This window comes from Jaculus jaculus, chromosome 9 (assembly GCF_020740685.1).
Source record: "Jaculus jaculus isolate mJacJac1 chromosome 9, mJacJac1.mat.Y.cur, whole genome shotgun sequence".
In the NCBI taxonomy this organism is placed as follows: domain Eukaryota; kingdom Metazoa; phylum Chordata; class Mammalia; order Rodentia; family Dipodidae; genus Jaculus; species Jaculus jaculus.
This window is the reverse complement of record NC_059110.1, coordinates 112,264,479-112,282,251: the sequence shown is the minus strand read 5'-3', so window position 1 is coordinate 112,282,251 and position 17,773 is coordinate 112,264,479. Positions and strand designations below refer to the sequence as shown.

The 17,773-nt window shown below is 56.0% G+C and overlaps 1 protein-coding gene across 3 annotated transcripts in view; it reads right to left on the bottom strand.

The window, feature by feature from the left end:
* Rara (retinoic acid receptor alpha) overlaps window positions 1-17,326 on the bottom strand; it is a 62,180-nt gene extending 44,854 nt beyond the window's left edge. The window contains exons 1-2 of one of the 3 annotated variants that reach the window (XM_045158283.1): window positions 17,200-17,313; window positions 13,635-13,778 (exon numbers count right to left, since the gene is read on the bottom strand). The gene's annotated coding sequence lies outside the window, so the exon portion shown is untranslated. Of the gene's footprint in view, window positions 1-4,778; window positions 4,933-13,634; window positions 13,779-17,199 lie in introns of those variants that run through there. The other 2 variants (XM_004655441.2, XM_004655440.3) reach the window with 2 other exon arrangements.
* Window positions 17,327-17,773: the final 447 nt, after the last annotated feature.

Below are 17,773 nucleotides of genomic sequence, written 5' to 3'. Positions count from 1 at the left end.
GGGAGGGGGAGCCCTAAGGGACCTGGGGCACCAGAGACCACACACACTCAGCTTGAAAGGACCCCCTAGTCAGCCCTCCAACCCTCCTCCCTTGGGTCTGGAGAGGAGGGGCGGGCGGGTCCCTCCCCACAAGAATCAGGGCTAGTGCCTAAGGGCGGCCATAACCATGGCAACCAACAACAAACATCCCAGGGAACCACAGTGGGACAGGAAGTGACAGCCACGTGACAGGAAGATAATTTTTTTCCCCCTCACTGTTGGGGTGAGGTGGGGGGGGGTGAAGAAGAGTGTCTGCAGCCTCTGGAGAGTCAGCACCCCCCCCCATCTGCAGCTGGAGGGGCAAAAGGGCCTGGCTGAGAAGGTGGTCAGCCCTGCCACGGGGTGCACGGCCGGCCCACGCGGGGCCCCCCTTCTCCACCTGCCACTCCCGGTAACCCCCTCCTCCCCGCTTCCTGCCGTGACTGCAGATCAGAGAACTCCCCACCGCAGCTTCCCCTTCGCGGGTCTCGATTCCTGGGCTGAAGGTTTCACTGTGGGGCAAGGGGCCGAGGAAGGCGGGCCGGGGGAGCAGCAGTAGGACCCAGGGGACAGAGGCGCCAGGAGGAGGGGCCGAGAGGAAGGCGCTCCGAGGTAGAGGTAGGTGTGTACTCCCGGCAGGCGGCGAGTAGGTCACGGTGACACGCCGGATGGGCGCAGTGACACACCTAGACTGCCTGACCTCACATAACTCCGAGGGAAGAGGGAGCGGGGCCACAGCACCCCGCTCCGGCCCCAGCCTCACTCTCCGGGTCCACCTTAGGGCCCTGCCGGCTTCCGGCAGGCAAGGTCCCAACAGCCCAGCCCCCACCGCCTCTCCCCTGCCTTTTGTGCTGAGGAATCCCCCTCCCTGCTCCAAGGTGCCCGCCCAGACGAGGGCACCTTGTCCGGAGGTGGGGGGGAATGGAACCTCCCTCCACCCCCTCCTCTTCTCTGCAGATGTCCCAGACTATATTTAGCCTAAACCGGGCGGCCAGCCAGACCCAGACTCCCCACTGGCCCAGAGCTGAGCTCCCAGTTTTTAGGCAATTAAAACATTAACAGTGAACCACCCCCATCTGCCCCTCCAATACACACACACACACACACACACACATATATACACACACACCCCTGTTAGGGTAGCAGAGCTTTGAGACTTGGAGGGAGGCAGCCCAGCTCTGCAGCCAGCAATTGGGAGAGGGGGAGTCTTCTAGCAACATAGAGGTATTAAGGCTGGGATCAGGTGGACACTTGGGGAGGTAAGGGACAGGCTTTCTAGATCTGGCAGGAAGGGAAAGGCATATCTGGTAGAAGAGTGCCTGCCTGCCTGACGTGTGTGTGGGGGGAGATGGGGGGGTGCCTGGCTACAGAAATTCCACCTGTCACTTTGCAGCCCCCTCACTGGACAGCTCCAGTTACAGGGCTGGCGTTGGCAACAGGTGCTGGCCAGGCTGGCAGCAGCCTAACCCCCCAGCAGCTCCTCAGGCTGACGACAGTGGATCCTGGAGGTCCAGCAGGGGCCGTTCAGGCCAAGACACTAAGTGGAAGGGTTGGGCAGCTCAGGACCCTCTCCAGGAGATGCATCCAGTGTGCTGGAGGGACTGGGGAAGCCAGGGAGAACCTAGGTCCACAGCACCTATCTCTCTCCGTGTGATGCCAGGCAGGCGGCCTAGAGTGTGGGAGGTCTGTCTGCCTGCCTGCCTCTTCCTCCTCCCCCTTTCCAAATTCCAGGAACAGGCTAGGGAGGCTCCAGTTGCGGGGAGAGAAGGAGAGCAAGCAGGCGGTCCCAGCTGGGGGGGGGGGGATGGAAGGGGGGTAAGGACTGGAGAAGGAGGCAAGATCCAGACAAGATCCAGACGAAGCAAGAGACACCCACACCCAAGCCAGACTGGGGACACACACACTCTGACGCTGACACATTCTCACACTCTGGGCCAGGTCGCCCGCATGACGCCCACCCTGCAGGGACACCCAGACACTCTCTGCCAATCCTGCCAATTCCCAGGACACCTACACAAGGGGATCTAAACCCTGCCCCAGACCATCCCCTAGAAACCGTGTGGGCTCCAGACAGCAGCAGGAGGGTGGAGAGGGGAACACAAGGGGAAAGACGGCAGGCAGGCGTCACTGAGGGTGTATAGCCAAAACCTTGCGAGTGAGGGTGGCTACATTTCCTTCCCAAGCCCCAGTAAGTCAAGACAACTCCGGTCATCTTGCCAGGGGCCCTGCCAACTTCCCACACTCCCAAAACCACCACCACCACCAGATAGGGGCGTGGGGTGTAGGGAGTGGAGATTACTGCCCTTACTTGTCACAAGGATAGGGTTACCTTCCCCAGATGCCATCACCCCGGATCCCAGGCAGAGCTCCAAAACAGACCCCACAGAGGCCCCAACATACCCACTGCTCCGGCTGAGACTAGGTTCTGCTCTGCTGAGGCCTCCCAGAGGACAGGGATGTGGCTCTGGAGGCCTGTACCGAGTTAGAGCCCACCCTCACTTCACAGTTCTGATGACCACCCCTCCTAAGACCCTACAGCCCAGCAGGCAGAACGCAGAGAGACCTGGAGAGAAAGGTCTCCTAAGGCAGAGCCAGCTTCAGAAATCAAATGGTTTAGGTTAGGGGAAGGGGAGCTCATTAGGGTCGGGGTTATTATCCTTAAAACAAACCAGAGGGATGTTCCATGTCCTCTCCCCCCACACAAGATGGGGTAGCAGGAACCACGTCATGGCATGTGTGGGTGAGTGTGCCCAGCAGAGGAGGCACAGGGGCCATCAGGATGGGGCTGCCTACAGCTAGCTTCCTGCCAGGCTGCCACATGGTTAGGAGTAGGAGGCAAACTAGAAAGGTGTCCTGGGGTGGCAGCAGGTGCATTTAGGGTCACAGTGAAGGGATAGAGATTTAGGACCATGGCAGGGCAAAGCCAGGTCCAACCCTGGGTCTTCTGAGAACGGCCATTCAGGTTGGAGCTGCCGCATGACTCCACGGGTGAGACCCCTGCGGCGACCGCCTTGTTGCCCACAAACACTCACAGGCTCATCCCCTCCAAGTGTCTGCAAATCCACCATCTTCAGCTCCCAAGGGTCTACTTCAGTCTGACCCCACTGACCTCTGTGTCATGGCCCAGACTCCCAGGCAGTAGTGATGCCCCAGCACCTCCCAGCCACCATCTCTTACAGCCACAAACTCCTCGATTCCACACACCCCCTTCTTCCTCCTGGAGGAAGAACCACAAATCCAACTCCAAACACTTCTTCTCTTTTGTTCCCTCCCCCAGACTCATCTCCACCCCCCAGGGGCAGCCTCAAGACTCCAGGCCACCCCCACTACAACTTGGGGTTTCCCCAGTGTAGCCTCCCCAGGGAGCCCCGGAGGAGTTTGGGGATCCGAGTCCCAATTTTCTAGCAAGACCTGGAGAGTCCTCCTGAACCACTTCCCCCGGTCGCCAAACAGTCTCGCCCTGTAAAGACTGTAGCGGGAGGGAAGAGATCACGTCCCTGAGTGTCTGCGCTGTGGGGTAGTCGGGAGCAGAAGTGAAGACTGGGTTAAGTAGCAGAGGGTGGGGAAGGATGAAGGGGTACAATCCTACCAGAGAATACATACATACATATGTACACGCATGCATGTACATGTGCACAGAGGCAGAAGACAATCTGGTTGAAGGAGGAGCTGACACCAGGTGGGGGCAGGGAGCACCCCTCCTTGCCAGCATGCTGGGCACCCTATCCAAGACAGGATGGACAGTAAAGAAACTTCCCAAAGGCTTTTTTTTTTTTTTTTGAATGATTTCCATATGAGTTGGTTCCCACCCCAGGTCTAGCACACTGGGGGAGCCTGTCCCCCTTCCCACAAAACAGTATGACAGCAGGGCTGTGCCCAAACAGGAGAGGGGACACAACCATGTTGATTTTCGGAGCCCCCCCACCCACCAACACACACACACACACACACACACACACATCTGGATAGCAGCTTCCAAGCCTCGTGGGTGGTACTGGGTTCCCAGACATCGTCAGCAAAACAAGGTTGGCCAGTCTATTCTGTCCTTCCCTCACCCCAAAATGCTTCCACGACACCACCACCACCCCCCTCAAGAAGTGCAAGACCCAGGGACATCTCACCCAACCGCACTGGCTCCCGCACCTAATTCTGACGGGCTCCCCCGCTACCCTCCACCAGGGACACCAGCTGAGCGGGCCCCGCCCCCCAGCCTGCTCCCAATGGTGGGGGGTGGGCCCCCTGGCTGATTCTCCCCAAACCACAGGGCAGCTCAGGTAACAGGAGGGAGAGAAGGAGGGGGCTAGTCCGTTGGGCATCTGATCTCTCCCCAAACAGGTTTGAAAGTCTTTTTGTTTTGCTTGGGTTGGAAGAGAAAAGACAGAGAGAGAGAGAGAGAGAGAAAGAGGGAGAGAGAGAGGGAGGGAGGGAGAGGGAGGGAGAGCAGGAGTTCCCAGCGGTGGGTCTGCCACGGCCGGAGACACGCGCGGCGGACAGCCGCAGACGCCTCCAGGCTGCGCGCGCGAAGACGCGGAGCCGACAGACGCACAGACGGGCCTCCCCACACCAGCCCCGGACACGCCAGGAGCGGGGCTGAGAAGCCCAGGAAACCCCCGGGTTCCCGTCGGAACCGCCCGGCACCCCCGTCCCCGCCCCGCAGCTCCCATCCAGAGCTTAGCCACCGGGGGAGACGGGGGGGCCCCCCTGTACGCTCCGGAGCCCAGGGCTCCCCAGGATGCCCCCCCCCCCGCGGGGAGGTTTACCTCGAAGCCCGGGGATGCAACCCGTGCCGGTGTCCGCGGGGCACGGTGCCTGCCCAGAGCCAGAGCGGGCGGCGCCGCCGGGGCGCTGCCGGGCGTCAGGGGTGCGGGGTCCCCAGAGAGGAGCCGTCCGGGGGGCCGCGGCTCAGGGGCGCGGGGCGACGGCAGCGGCCATGGCGAGTCACGTGCAAAGGCTGAAACTTTACCCGGAGCCCCAGACTGGGGGTGGGGGGGCGGAGGGTATGGAGCTGGGGTGGGAGGGAGGCCCCCTCTTCCCTCGGGCCCGCCCCCTGCCTGCCAGGTATCCAATCGGAAGCCGGGGGCGGGCTGTCAGCCTCGCACCCGCCCCTCTCTCCTTAATAGACCCAGGGAAGGGCGAGTCTTAAAGGAGCCGCTCGCAGCTGAAGGCTGGACCGTGGGAATCTGGGAGAATCCCTCCGTCAACGCCAGAATAAGATTCAGAGCGAGGAGGGGGGTGAAGTTCTGCGGAAAGAATGGAAATAGAGCTCGGTGGAGAGGGGGATACAGTGTGCAGTATCCTACATTCCCTTCCCCCAACTGCATCCCTGCACAGGGACACACGTGCTACACACACACACACACACACACACCCCTAAACCTGGGAAGAGGGGCGGTGGTGTAATATGGAAATAAATGACTCCCGCCCCAGCTGTCTCTCATAACCCGCCAGGGGCCTGCTAGAACTGAAAACTATGTGACCTTGAGCAAGTCGCTTCCTTCTGTGGACCTTAATTTTCTCTTCTGCAAAAAAAAAAAAAAAAAAAGGCGGTACAAGGGGGCTGGAGATATGGCTTAGCGGTTAAGGCGCATGCCTGCCAAACCTAAGAACTCAGGTTCGATTCTCCAGGTCCCACGTAACTTTGATGCATATGGTGGCGCATGCGTCTGGAGTTCGTTTGTAGTGGCTAGAGGCCCTGGCACGCCCATTCTCACCCTTTCTCCCTCTCGGTCTCAAATAAATAAATAAAAATCATTAAAAAAATTTTTTTTGGAAAAAAAAAAGCAGTACAAGAATGGGTCTCTCGCAGGTTCACCTATTTCCCCAAACAAAAACCTCTCTAGCTCCAGTACGTCGGAGAACATCTGGCCCAAAACCAACTCCTCCAAGGACGTTGAAGTACCCTCACCCCAAAACGTAGCTCTTGGATCAGCCAGGAGCGCCCTCCCATCGAGGCTGAGGGCACGTGGGCAGCTCTCACTCAAGGTCCAACTGGACAGGATCTGAAGCACGCTCCAGCGCAGACCCCATCCTCAACAGTGACAACCCCCCCCCCAGACAGCTGCTGCGTGGGGAGGATCACGTCCTTATCGCTAGCACACCCCTGGAGGACGCGACAGGGACAGGTTCACTATGGACACATATAACCCCCCACCCATCGCGTTCCTGGACCCACGGGTCCCACGGCCCCTGCCCTGCTGACTCGGAACGGGAGGCCAGGGACAGCCACGGGGCTTTGGCCGAGGTCGCATTGCTTGCAGAGCCCGGTTTAGAACCAAGGTCTTTGGATGTCTTTCTCGGGCTTTGGGAGGAAGCACACAGCCCGTTAAGGCGGGACGCTCGGCCCCCAAAGGTCCAGCGCAGAGCCCTGGGAAAACTGCCCCGGGGACGAGGAGGAGCGCTTCCCCAGACCCCTTCCCGCCCGCTGGGCCACAGCAGTCTCCCGCTCCCGTCTGGATTTCCGTCCGCCGCCGGTGCGAACCGCCTGCCCGGGGCCCCTCCCGCCCCGTCCCGTCCAGATCCATCCGCAAACATGCGCTCAGCAGGCAGGAATGCGCCAATGGCTCCCAGATGTGGACGCCGACGCTTAACCCCTTCTCCCCCAGCGACCCCCCTCCCAAAGGCCTTCCAGCCAGAGCCCCACCAATAGCAGGGGCCTCCTCCCAAGTGAGGAACCAGCCCAAGATGGGGGGGGGTGCCTAGTGCCAGCCCACCTCCAACTAGCACAGGCTTCTTCCAGCTGAGATCCCTACCAGCCCACGGAGGCCAGAGGAGAACGTTGGTGAACAGGAAAATGCAAGTGTGCATGCACACAGCCACACTGCCCCCCACACCTATAGCCTTCACACGTACACCTCCCAGCACATGGATTCCCATACGCCAGTGCACACATATTCAGGCACGCTAGCACAAATACACACCTCCAGTCTCATTTGTGGCACAGGTGTGTATACCTTCAAGAGGCAAGTACACATCAACAGCTCAAAAGGCATCTACCAGCCAGGTGTGGTGGCACACACCTTTAATCCCAGTACTCTGGGCAGGCAGAAGTGGGAGGATCGCTGTGGGTTTGAGGCCGGCCTGAGACTACAGGATGTGTTCCAGGTCAGTCTGGGCTAGAGTGAGACCCTACCTCCAAAAATCCAATTTAAAAAGAAAGAAAGAGAGAAAGAAAAGGCATCTACAGGCATGTGCATGTACAAGGGCATAAGGTACAGAATAGGGCATGTTTTCATTCATTTATTTTTCAAGGTAGGGTCTCACTGTAGCCCAGGCTGAACTGGAATTCACTATGTAGTCTCAGGGCAGCCTCAAACTCATGGTGACCCTCCTACCTCTGCTTCCCAAGTGCTGGGATCAAAGGCATGCGCCATGGGGCATGTTTTAAACAGACAGCAATAAGCCCATGTGCAGATGAAGGAAGAAGATCATGCATAAAAACCCACTCCTCACAGAAGTCAGACTCTCATACAAGATTGGCACCCATATATGGATAAATAGCCCCTGTAGGACACTACCTGCCTGCCCACGGCACCCAGTCACTACCACCTGTCCAAGGTCCTGCCCTACCCAAGTGTGACCTCAGGAATCAGGAGAGGTCCCTAATTGGAGAGCCAGGAGTTTTCAACCCACTACTGTAACTGAATTCCAGTTGTACTGGCCTCTAAACAGGGATCCCACTCCCTCCCACCAGAACAGCCACAGGCCCAGGACTGCCTTGCTCTTGAGGAAAGTCACTCATTCTGGGGCCTCCCCTTTCCCTGCGCACAGGCGAAGGCCTGGGGGAGGATGAGTAGAAGCCACTTGTTTCCCACTACAAGAGTTCCCCTTCAGATTCGAGGAAGCCAGAGAGAGAGAGAGAGAGAGAGAGAGACACCAGATAGGTAGTGACAGCTGCCCAGTAACAGCTCCCAGTCATCAAAGGAGTTGCAAGACAGCCCTAGGAGGGCCCACACAGCAAAACACAGCCTAGGGAACTGAAGAACAGCATTAAGCCCAGCATAGAGGCGAATGAACTTGTGTAACCTGCAGCCTCAGCTCTTGAGAGGCTGAGGCAGAAATATTGTTGCCAATTTGAGGCCAGTCTGAGCTATGTAGTGAGGTCCAAGCCAGCCAGGGCTACAGAGTGAGACAGTTACAAGCAAGAACCTTTAACCACACTGAGCCATCTTCATAGCACCATGAGACCCTATTTTTTTAAATTAATTTATTTACTTATTTATTTGAGAGAGAGAGAAAGAGACAGAGAGAGAGAAACAATGGGAGCGCCAGGGCCTTCAGCTGCTGCATATGAACTCTACATGCATGCGCCACCTTGGGCATCTGGCTTACGTGGGTCCTGGGGAATCAAACCTGGGTTCTTTGGCCTTGCAGGCAAGTGTCTTAACCACTAAACCATCTCTCCAGCCCAAGCCCAAGCCCCTGTTTCATTTTTGTTTTTGTTTTTAAAAAGACAAAAATAGGCAGGCGTGGTGGCGCATGCTTTTCATCTCAGCACTCCTTGGGAGGCAGAGGTAGGAGGATCGCTATGAGTTCGAGGCCACCCTGAGACTATGTAGTGAATTCCAGGTCAGCCTGGGGGGGTAGAGGGAGACCCTGCCTCAAAACAACAAAAACCAAACAAATAAATAGCAATACCTGGAGTCTGGGGAGGGATGGGAACAATTATGCTTTCAAGACTCCTTGGAAACAAAGGAAGTGGAGACACCTGCTGGAACCAACTGACCCTTCCCACTAGCCTCCTGGCTTATATCCAAAAGAGCTCCTTCCAGTTACCTTTGCTCCGCCCCATTTGGTTCTAAGTCTGAAAGGAACAGAACTCCCGTTTCCATTGTACAGAATAAGAAATGGAGGCTCAAAAAGAAATTGAGCCTGCTGAGCATGGCAGGGTGGTGCATCCCTTCAGCCCCCCACTCAGGAGGCTGAGCTGGCAGGCTGAGGTAGGAGGGGCTCACTCCAATTTGGGGCTACAGAATGAGTTCCAGCCTGTGCTAAAGTGAGACACTGCCTGGAAAAAAGAAAAAGAAAAAAACATCTTTAATCTCAGCACTGGGGAGGCAGAGGTAGGAGGATCGCTGAGAGTTCGAGGCCACCCTGAGACTACAGAGTGAATTCCAGGTCAGCCTGGACTAGACTGAGACCTTGAAAAACCAAAACATAAAAAAAAAAAAAAAATTAAAAAAGGAAAGGAAATAAAGAAAACTTGGCAGACAGCTGAGTATGGAAGCTCAATGCCATGTAACCCTAACACTGAGAAGACTGAGGCAGAAGGATCACCATGAGTTTGAGGTCAGCCTGGGCTACACAGTGAACCCCTGTCTCAAAACACGGCGAGCACTGGAGAGATGGCTCAGCAGTTAAGGCACTTGCCTGCAAAGACTAATGACCCAGATTTGATTCCCCAGTACCCATATAAAGCCAGATGCACAAAGTTGCGCATGCACCTGGAGTTCATTTGCAGTAGCAGAAAGCCCTGGTGCCCATTTTCTCTCTCCCTCCATCTACCTTTCTCTCTCTTTCAGAAATAAATAAATGAAAATACTAAAATTTAAAAAAGCAACAACAAACTTGGTGTGGTGGTGCACACCTTTAATCTCAGCACTTGGGAGGCTGAGTTAGGAAGATTGCTGGAAATTTAAGGCCAGCCTGGGACTGCAAGTGAGTTTCAGGTCAGCCTGGGCTAGAGTGAGACACTACTTAAAAAAAAAAAAAAGGAGGCCCGGTGTGGTGGCGCACGCCTTTAATCCCAGCACTTGGGAGGCAGAGGTAGGAGGATCGCCGAGGGTTCGGGGCCACCCTGAGACTACAGAGTGAATTCCAGGTCAGCCTGAGCCAGAGTGAGACCCTACCTCGAAAAAAAAAAAAAAAAAGGCAAAACAAATAGTGACTAGCCTTGCTTGCCAAGGCTAGACAGTCTGTTAATGACGGCCTGGGACGCAAGCCCACAGTCCTCCGCTCAACCACCTCCATTTCCTCCAAAATCAAGCAAGCCCCGCTCGACTCTGAGGTCTGCTGCTGCTTCCCCTCTGGAACTCAGCGCATGGGGGAGGTGCCATCCCTGCCTGGCTCTGCAGGTTTATGGGTGGGGCCAGAACATGTCAGAGAGAGACAGAGATCAGAGAAGGCACTGGGGGCTACACACATACCCATCCACCCCCTCCCTAGCACGGTGCCCACCTGCCAGGCAGGCATAGCCCAGTGACTCAGCCGCATCCGGGGGAGATGCCAGGGCAGTGACTCACCTACCGAGAAGAGCTGAGTCTGGCACCTCGCCAGCCCCAGGACAGAAGTGACTTAGTCACCACCCGGACTGCGCTGCCCCCCGACAGGCACCAGGCGCGGCCTAGCGATGGGGACAGGGACAGGCTGTGCCCTCCATGGTAATATGCGCCCCCTGGTGAAAGAAGGCCTCAGCACTCTAGAGTGAGCCCTAGTGGCGGTGCTTACCCCTGTCACCTCTGTCCCCTCACTACCATCACACCAGGCCCGGCTGCAAGTGCCAAAAAGTTCTGTAGGAGCCCTGGGCTGCCCTGCTCCCTTGCAGCCTGCCCCTCTACCCGTCACTCACCACCCACTCTCCTACCTGCCCCACCTCTTTCTGCCACCCAAGTTGTACCCAGGCTGTGAGTCTCCTTTAACATGTCCTGGCAGCACCCCTGCCCCCACAACCCCTCTCACCCCCCTCCCACCCCAACCACGTACACACATACGCACTCACACACACTTCTGCCAAGAGCTGCTGAAGTCGTTGAACAGGAGGGAAATCAGGAGGGTGGGGTCAGGTATTGAGTTACCAGAGCCCATGGGGTGGGTTGTCACCCAATCCCTTCTCTAGCTCCATCTCCCTCACCCACCTGCCTCCCTCCCCCCACCTCTGGCTGGCAGCCTGCTGCCCTTTGAGCCCCTCCACCCCACTCCACCCAAACTAGGAAATAAATGTTCAATGCTATTTGTCATACTAAGACCAGCCCAGCATACAAGAGAAACAGCGTGAGAGAGATGCAAACAGAACCATTCCTGCGCCCAGCGCTGCGGCCACAACCACCAGGTGGATGTGTCTGTGTAGATGTCGAACCACAAGGGGACGAAGTAACCCCGTGAGTCCCGGTGGAGTTGGTGGGGCCCAAGGGGACTTGACAGGGCGAACAGCCTCAATCCATTTGCACTATTGATTTCTCACACACTCTGCAGTGGGCTTGGTGGGGTGGCACGATAAATCAGCCCCCCAGAGACAGAGAAACTGAGTGGAGATGGGGGAGGGGCTCCCACAGCATAATTTGTGGCCTATGAGGGCTGCTTGGTGGGGAGGGGGGTGGGCAGTCAAGAAACAGGAGAAGCTGAGTGGCAGGAGGCAGGGGAGGGGAGGGGGTGTTGGATTAAGGCCTGTCTGGAACACCTCCTCCCAGCTGGATCTGAAGCTCATTTGAAGAAAGAGGGTGGCGACAGATGCATCACATCTGGCTACATAGATAGGGTTTAGAACAACTCTAGGGGGCGCCGTTCACTTCACAGTGCAAAGAAGAACGTCCTCTGAACTGTACAACATAGAGCCCCCCCCCCCAGGGAGACAAAACACAGACAGACTGCATTCTGAGGGATTGCAATTCTCTATTCGAAATTCCTCCCCCCACATCCACCCACCCCTGCATCCAGGCCCCATAGGAGAGCTCACTCTGATCTGAAGCCTGCGCTAATGCCCTACCCATCAGCCCTCCTCCCTTCCCCTGTCAGGGGCCCGTAGCAAACTACGGCCACCCATGGGTCCTGGACACAGCAGTAGGCGGTTCACAGAGATGCTAGCACTCTGGAGACCTGCGTCCTTGTCCTCCATCCGTCCCTAACACATTCTGCAATTGTGGATAAATCCCTGGCCCTCTCCGGGACTCTAAGGCAGCTGGACGACGGGATGTCCCTTCTGTAAGGTGGCTTCAAGCCCCACAGCTCACCAGCCTGGGAATGCGTTGGAAGCTGTCCAGCACCTCCATTCACACCAGTGGCCACAGGCCACCCAAACAAACCCCAGCCCCAACCTCTTTTCCAGCCTGGACGTGGACGACTCTTTCCACATGGTGGAGACGTGTAAACAAACCAAGCTGGGCTTTACAGGGACCCTGCACAAACAAGCAGAGAACCAGCCCTCTTGACATTGGCCCGCCCCAGGGAGGTCCCTGCTGCAGCCAGAGAGGAAGGCGCAAGGTGTGTGGTAGGGAGAGAAGAGTGGGGTGAGTGGCCTTGGCTTAGATCCCAGCACAGCCTGGCAGGCTGAGGGTCCTAGGGCAAGGCATAGCTGGTTCCCCTCTGTGAGAAGGAGCTCACTGCAGCCTTTGATGTCCCTTCAGTTCTGAGTTTGGACAAAGAGCCCTGGGGGTCTCAGAGCTCCCCTCTGCCCCACCTGGCCTGGGCCAAACCCATCTCTGCAAGTTTCTGCCACTGCCCAACACGCCTGCTTACCCTCTCTGTTGCCCCCTGGCCCTGCCTCACTCCTCTCCCTGCTTACCCTCACCTTGGCCAGCCCCTCCGCCTGCCCCGTGCTTCTCTGCACGTCCCTCCTGCCAGGGGACAGACCAACTAAAAATAGTCCCTCAGCCTTTCTCGCCCACAGCTGCCCAAAGAGCAGGAAATGAGGGGGGCAGGGAGGCCCATGCCCTGTCCTCCCCCACCAACTCCCGGCTTGAACCATGTCCACTCCAGCCTGGGGTTAGTGCCAACTTGGCCATCTCGGGGGCATCCCACACCCCTTCCCTAGGGGGAGGCCTGCCCATGAGTGCCTACAATCACAGAGCTGCCCCTGCCCTGTAGGAAGACAAGAACCAAGACAATCCATCGAGAGGGAACCCTTCCCAATTTCTGACAAATCAGTGCCAACCGCATCGTGGGCACTGAGAGGGCAGAGTCTGGCTCCACCCACCGGTCTTTTGAGGGCAGAGGGAATTGGCATGTGGAAGTTTGTGTCAATTTATGTCAGTTCCTTTATCCTGGCCCAATTGGCAGGAAAACAAAATAATGCCCCTGCCTCAATTATACTAATCCTAAAGTATGTGGATACAAACATAGAGGCTTCAACAGACACCCCCAGACACCATGGTGGGGGAAAAAATTGCTAAAAAAGCAACAAGAGATCTTTGCTACTTGCATGTAAAGCTAGAAGCCTGGAGGCAAGACCAGGCTATGCCTAACAGGCTGGGCATGCACTGTCCCCAAGCTGAGTCAGAAGCAAGGAGGGAAAAGCCTGTGTGCCACAGTGCCAGGGGCTACAGTGTGGGCTCCCCGTCCCATCTGGAAGTTCTGTCATCTCCCAGCCCTAGAGAAAGGTCCTTCCCACACAGGAGATAGGAAACCAGCTCAGCCGCTCTCTGGAAGCCCGCAAGGATGCCCTGTACTGTGAATCAGGCAGGAAACCCAGGAGTCCTGGCACCCAGCCTCGAGAGTGAAAGAAATACCTCGGAGGGGAGAAAACAGAAGGATAGAAATAGACACATGGCACCCCCAGCAGCTAGCAGATAGGACCCATAGGGAGGTTCTGACCCAAAAGGGCTGGATAGGAACAGTGAATGTCATTGTCAACAGAAGATGAAAGTGAGGTCACGGGAAGAAGGGGAGATAGCTTTATTTATGCCTACCTGCCGTTTCTCGTCCTTGTCAGAGGCTCTGGTATTAAGGCCGGCAAGTATCAACCTGGCCCTCAAGGTGCAGGTTATGCGTCTCCTGCCCTGGTCTCTGGTCTTCAGTTAGTCCATTCCTGAGCTTCCTCTGGCTTTCCTTCCCTGGGGCCAAGCCAAGCCCAGAGTCAGCGGGCCCACAGTGGTGCTCAGGAGCCTGGGCAGTGCCAGGGGCAGCCCTCACACCATCCTCCTACTGGCTTCCCTCCCGCCTGCTCCCAGCCGCCACACATATCTCAGCTGTCGAATCCGATTAGGGCTCCTGCCCAGTGAGCCGGACAAGGAGGCCACTGGGCAGGGGAGAGACGGGGACAAGGACGCTGAACAGGGATGGCAAAAGGAAGGTGGAGACAAGGTTCTGGGGTGAAGCTCTGGGGCTCCAGAGGAAGATAAGCCTAGGTGGGGAGATCAATTCTCTGACCACAAGCGTCCTGGTAACAAAGCCACAGCTGGGGGGGGGGGTCGGTTCTGCAGCCCCCTCAGGCAATAGCCCCCCCCCCAAGTTTCCTCAGTCCCCTGGGACAAGGGTTAGAGAAGGAAACGGAAGGCAGGGATATTGACCTAGATTTAGAGAGAGGATTCCACTCCAGAACACAGCAGCCATGACCAGGGTTTGCACTGGACTCCACCATTCATTATCTCTTGGGGTCTTTATGACAGGGTGGCAGGTCTCCTATTAGACAAGCCCAGCTTGCTACTGATACAAGTTTTTAATAAATGAACAAGGAACTGAGGCTTAGTAAAAAGAATATAAATGCACATCTATCCACAAGAGTTGCAAAATCAGGCCTCGGATCCCCAGTCCCTTGATCACATTTAGAATCCCCACTTTCTGGGCTGGAGCTGGCTTAGCAGTTGAGGCGCTTGCCTGGGAAGCCTAGGGACCCAAGTTCAATTCTCCAGTACCCACATAAGCCAGATGCATAAGGTGGTGCATGCATCTGGAGAGTTTGTTTGTAGTGGTTGGAGGCCCTGGCAAGTCCATTCTCATTTGCTCTGTCTCTCTTCTCTCTCACTACTTGCAAATAAATAAGTAAAAAAAAAAATTTTAAATCCCCACTTCTTCAATCAAAAATCAGAGCTAGGCTGGGCATGGTGGTGCACGCCTTTAATCCCAGCACTCAGAATGCAGAGGTAGGAGGATCACCCTGAGTTTGAGGCCACCCTGAGACTACATAGTGAATTCCAGGTCAGGCTGGTGTAGAGTGAGACCCTACCTCAAACAAACGAACAAAAAAGAATGGAAATAAGGGAGCTGGAGAGATAGCTTAGCAGTTAAGGCACTTGCCAGCAAAGTCAAGGGACCCAGGTTCGATTCCCCAGTATCTACATAAAACCAGATTCACAGGGTAATGCATGCATCTGGAGTTCATTTGTAGTGGCTAGAGGCCCTGATGTGCCTGTTTTCTATCTGCCTCTTTCTCTCTCAAATAAATGAATAAATAAATATTTTTTCTTCTTTATTTTAGAATGATAGATAGATAGATAGACAGACAGAGAGAATGGGTGCACCAGGGCCTCCAACCACTGCAAAGGAACTCCAGATGCGTGTGCCATCATGTGCATCTGCCTTACGTGGGTCTTAGGGAATCAAACCTGGGTCCTTAGGCTTCAAAGGCAAACACCTTAACAACTAAGCCATCTCTCCAGCCAACTATTCCTTTTTTGGGGGGGGAATGGGGGGATTGAGGTAAGGTTTCACTGTAGCCCAGGCTGACCTAGAATTCACTATGTAGTCTTAGGCTGGCCTTGAACCTATGGCAATCCTCTACCTCCTGAGTGCTGGGGCTAAAACCATGCACTACCACGCCCAGCTTCCTTTTTAAAAATACTTATTTATTTGAGGACTGAAGAGATGGTTTAGCAGTTAAGGTGCTTGTTTTGTGAAGCCTAAGGACCCAGGTTTGACTCCCCAGGACCCACATAAGCAAGATACACAAAGTGGCACATGTGCCTGGAGTTTGTTTGCAGTGGCTAGAGGCCCTGGCATGTCCATTCTCTCTGTCTCAAAGGAATAAATAAATTAAAAAAAAAAAAAAAGAAGTCGTCTTGCGTGGTGGCACACACCTTTAACCTTGCACACTGAAGGCAGTGGTAAGAGGATCGCCATGAGTTCAAGACCACCATGAGACTACATAGTGAATTCCAAGTCAGCCTGGGCTACAGCAAGCAAGACCCTACCTTGAAAATCCAAAAACCAGAAAAAAGAATAGACAGCCATTCCATTTACTCACCCTTCCTCCAAAACCAGCCCTCAAGAGACCCAGGGAGCCAAGGAGGAATAGCACATACCCCACAGCTAGGCAGTTACCAGATAGATATATGCCACCTGCCACCACCACATCCTTAAAACCCATGGGGGGGGTCCCTCAAAGTGTGACCCAGTCTCTTCTATCACCATCTCTCCAGTCTGCTACCCTCAAAGGCAAGATGCACACACTATTACTGGGTTACTCAGACAAGTCAGCTGCCCTTCCTATACACCCACCAAAGCCAGAAATGAGGTGCCCTAGATCTTCAGAAAGCATGGCCTGTCAGCCCACCACAGGAGGGAAAAAGAAGCCAATATAAACAGTAGGTGCCATCCAGCTCACTCCCTGAGAGCCTGCGGGAGGGCAGAAGCTTGGGGACCTCCCAGCTCTAGAGTAATGCCAGGAGCCCGAGTCTCTGAAAGCCAAGGAGCCCAGGGAGCTGGCATGGCTAGTTGGCCTCCCCAATCTAGTCCACACCCCCTTCCCCAGCCATCTGGACGGAGCCTGTTCTGGCCTGGGCCTCACTCTGGGATCTCTCCCTTTGGATGCAGGGCAGGAACCTCCAGCCGAAACTTCTAGATCTTCCTACCACATGTCCTGCACACACAGGAGAGGGGACTTTGCCAAAAGGTGCTGAGGCGTTGGCAGGGATTGGGGGGGGGGGGATCTAAGCCGGAAAAAAAACATTCCCCTAGGGGTTTGCTCAGCAAATGCGCAGAACCTTCGCCACCTTTCTGCAAAGCCCTTAGCCACCCAAGTGTGCCACGCACCTGAAAGGAGACTGGTTCCCTGACTGGTGAGTAGGGCTTGAGGGCAAAGTCCGGAGCTCTGGGGAGCCAGAAGGAAGCAAGAGAGGAATCTCTCAGGGAGGCTCGGGTCCCCCTCAGGGGCTCCCTCTACTTTTTCAATTACCCATCACTTGCTAATTCTCCAGCCTAGGTGAGGTAGGGGGAAGGAGTGTGAGGCAATACTGCAAAGGAGGGTGCAAGGGCGTGGGGCCTGGGCAGACCTTCCCCCCACTTTCCATTCTTAGCCAGGGAATGGAGAATGGCTCCGAGGAAATGCAGGAGGGGCGCTGGAGGGTCTGGGGTTCCGAGGTTTTTCCATCGCCCCAGGGTTCCCAGGCTCCTGCCTCCCAGGACTACTGTGAGCCGTGGGGGAGGAGGGACGGGGGAAGCCTGAACTGGGGAGAGGGAAGCCCAACCGTCAGAGGCAGAGGGGCCCTGGCGAACGGTGGCCTGGGGAGAATTGGGAAGGGGTGTGCATGCTCCTACCTGGTCAGGTGTGTGCTGGCAGGGGGGTGATGGGGTTCCCAGGAGAACCGGGGAAGCCCTCTCAGCTCGATTCAGGATTCCCCCCAGCTTCTGGGTTAGGCTGCTGCAAGAGGCACGGGTTCCCGTTGGGTCCTAAAGCCCACTCTCCAGAGCGTAGGCTCTCCACGCCCTCTGCTACCAGCCCCCACTGGGTCAGCGGGGGCAGAGCTGAGCTGATGAAGGCAAAAGCAACCACAGGAAGAAAGGCAGGGATCTGAGCCATGCTGGGCCGGGGCAGGAACAGTACCGGCTCTCAAACACGCTACACGAAGGGCTTTAGTAGAGAGTTGGGGTGACGTGGGACAGGAGAAAACACACTTCCTAAGGCTGTGCCAGTGGATTTGGGTGCTAGGGATGTGGGAGAAACCTCTTTCCCTACCGTTCCTGGAGGATATCTGGAGGACAGAAGCAGACACATGGCGCCCCCAGCAGCTCCAGATGTGACCAACACCCCACTTGGATGGGTGCTCACTTCTCATCGCTGTCTCTCTCTGACTACAGATGTCTCCTTACCCCGTCTCCACTATCCCAAAGT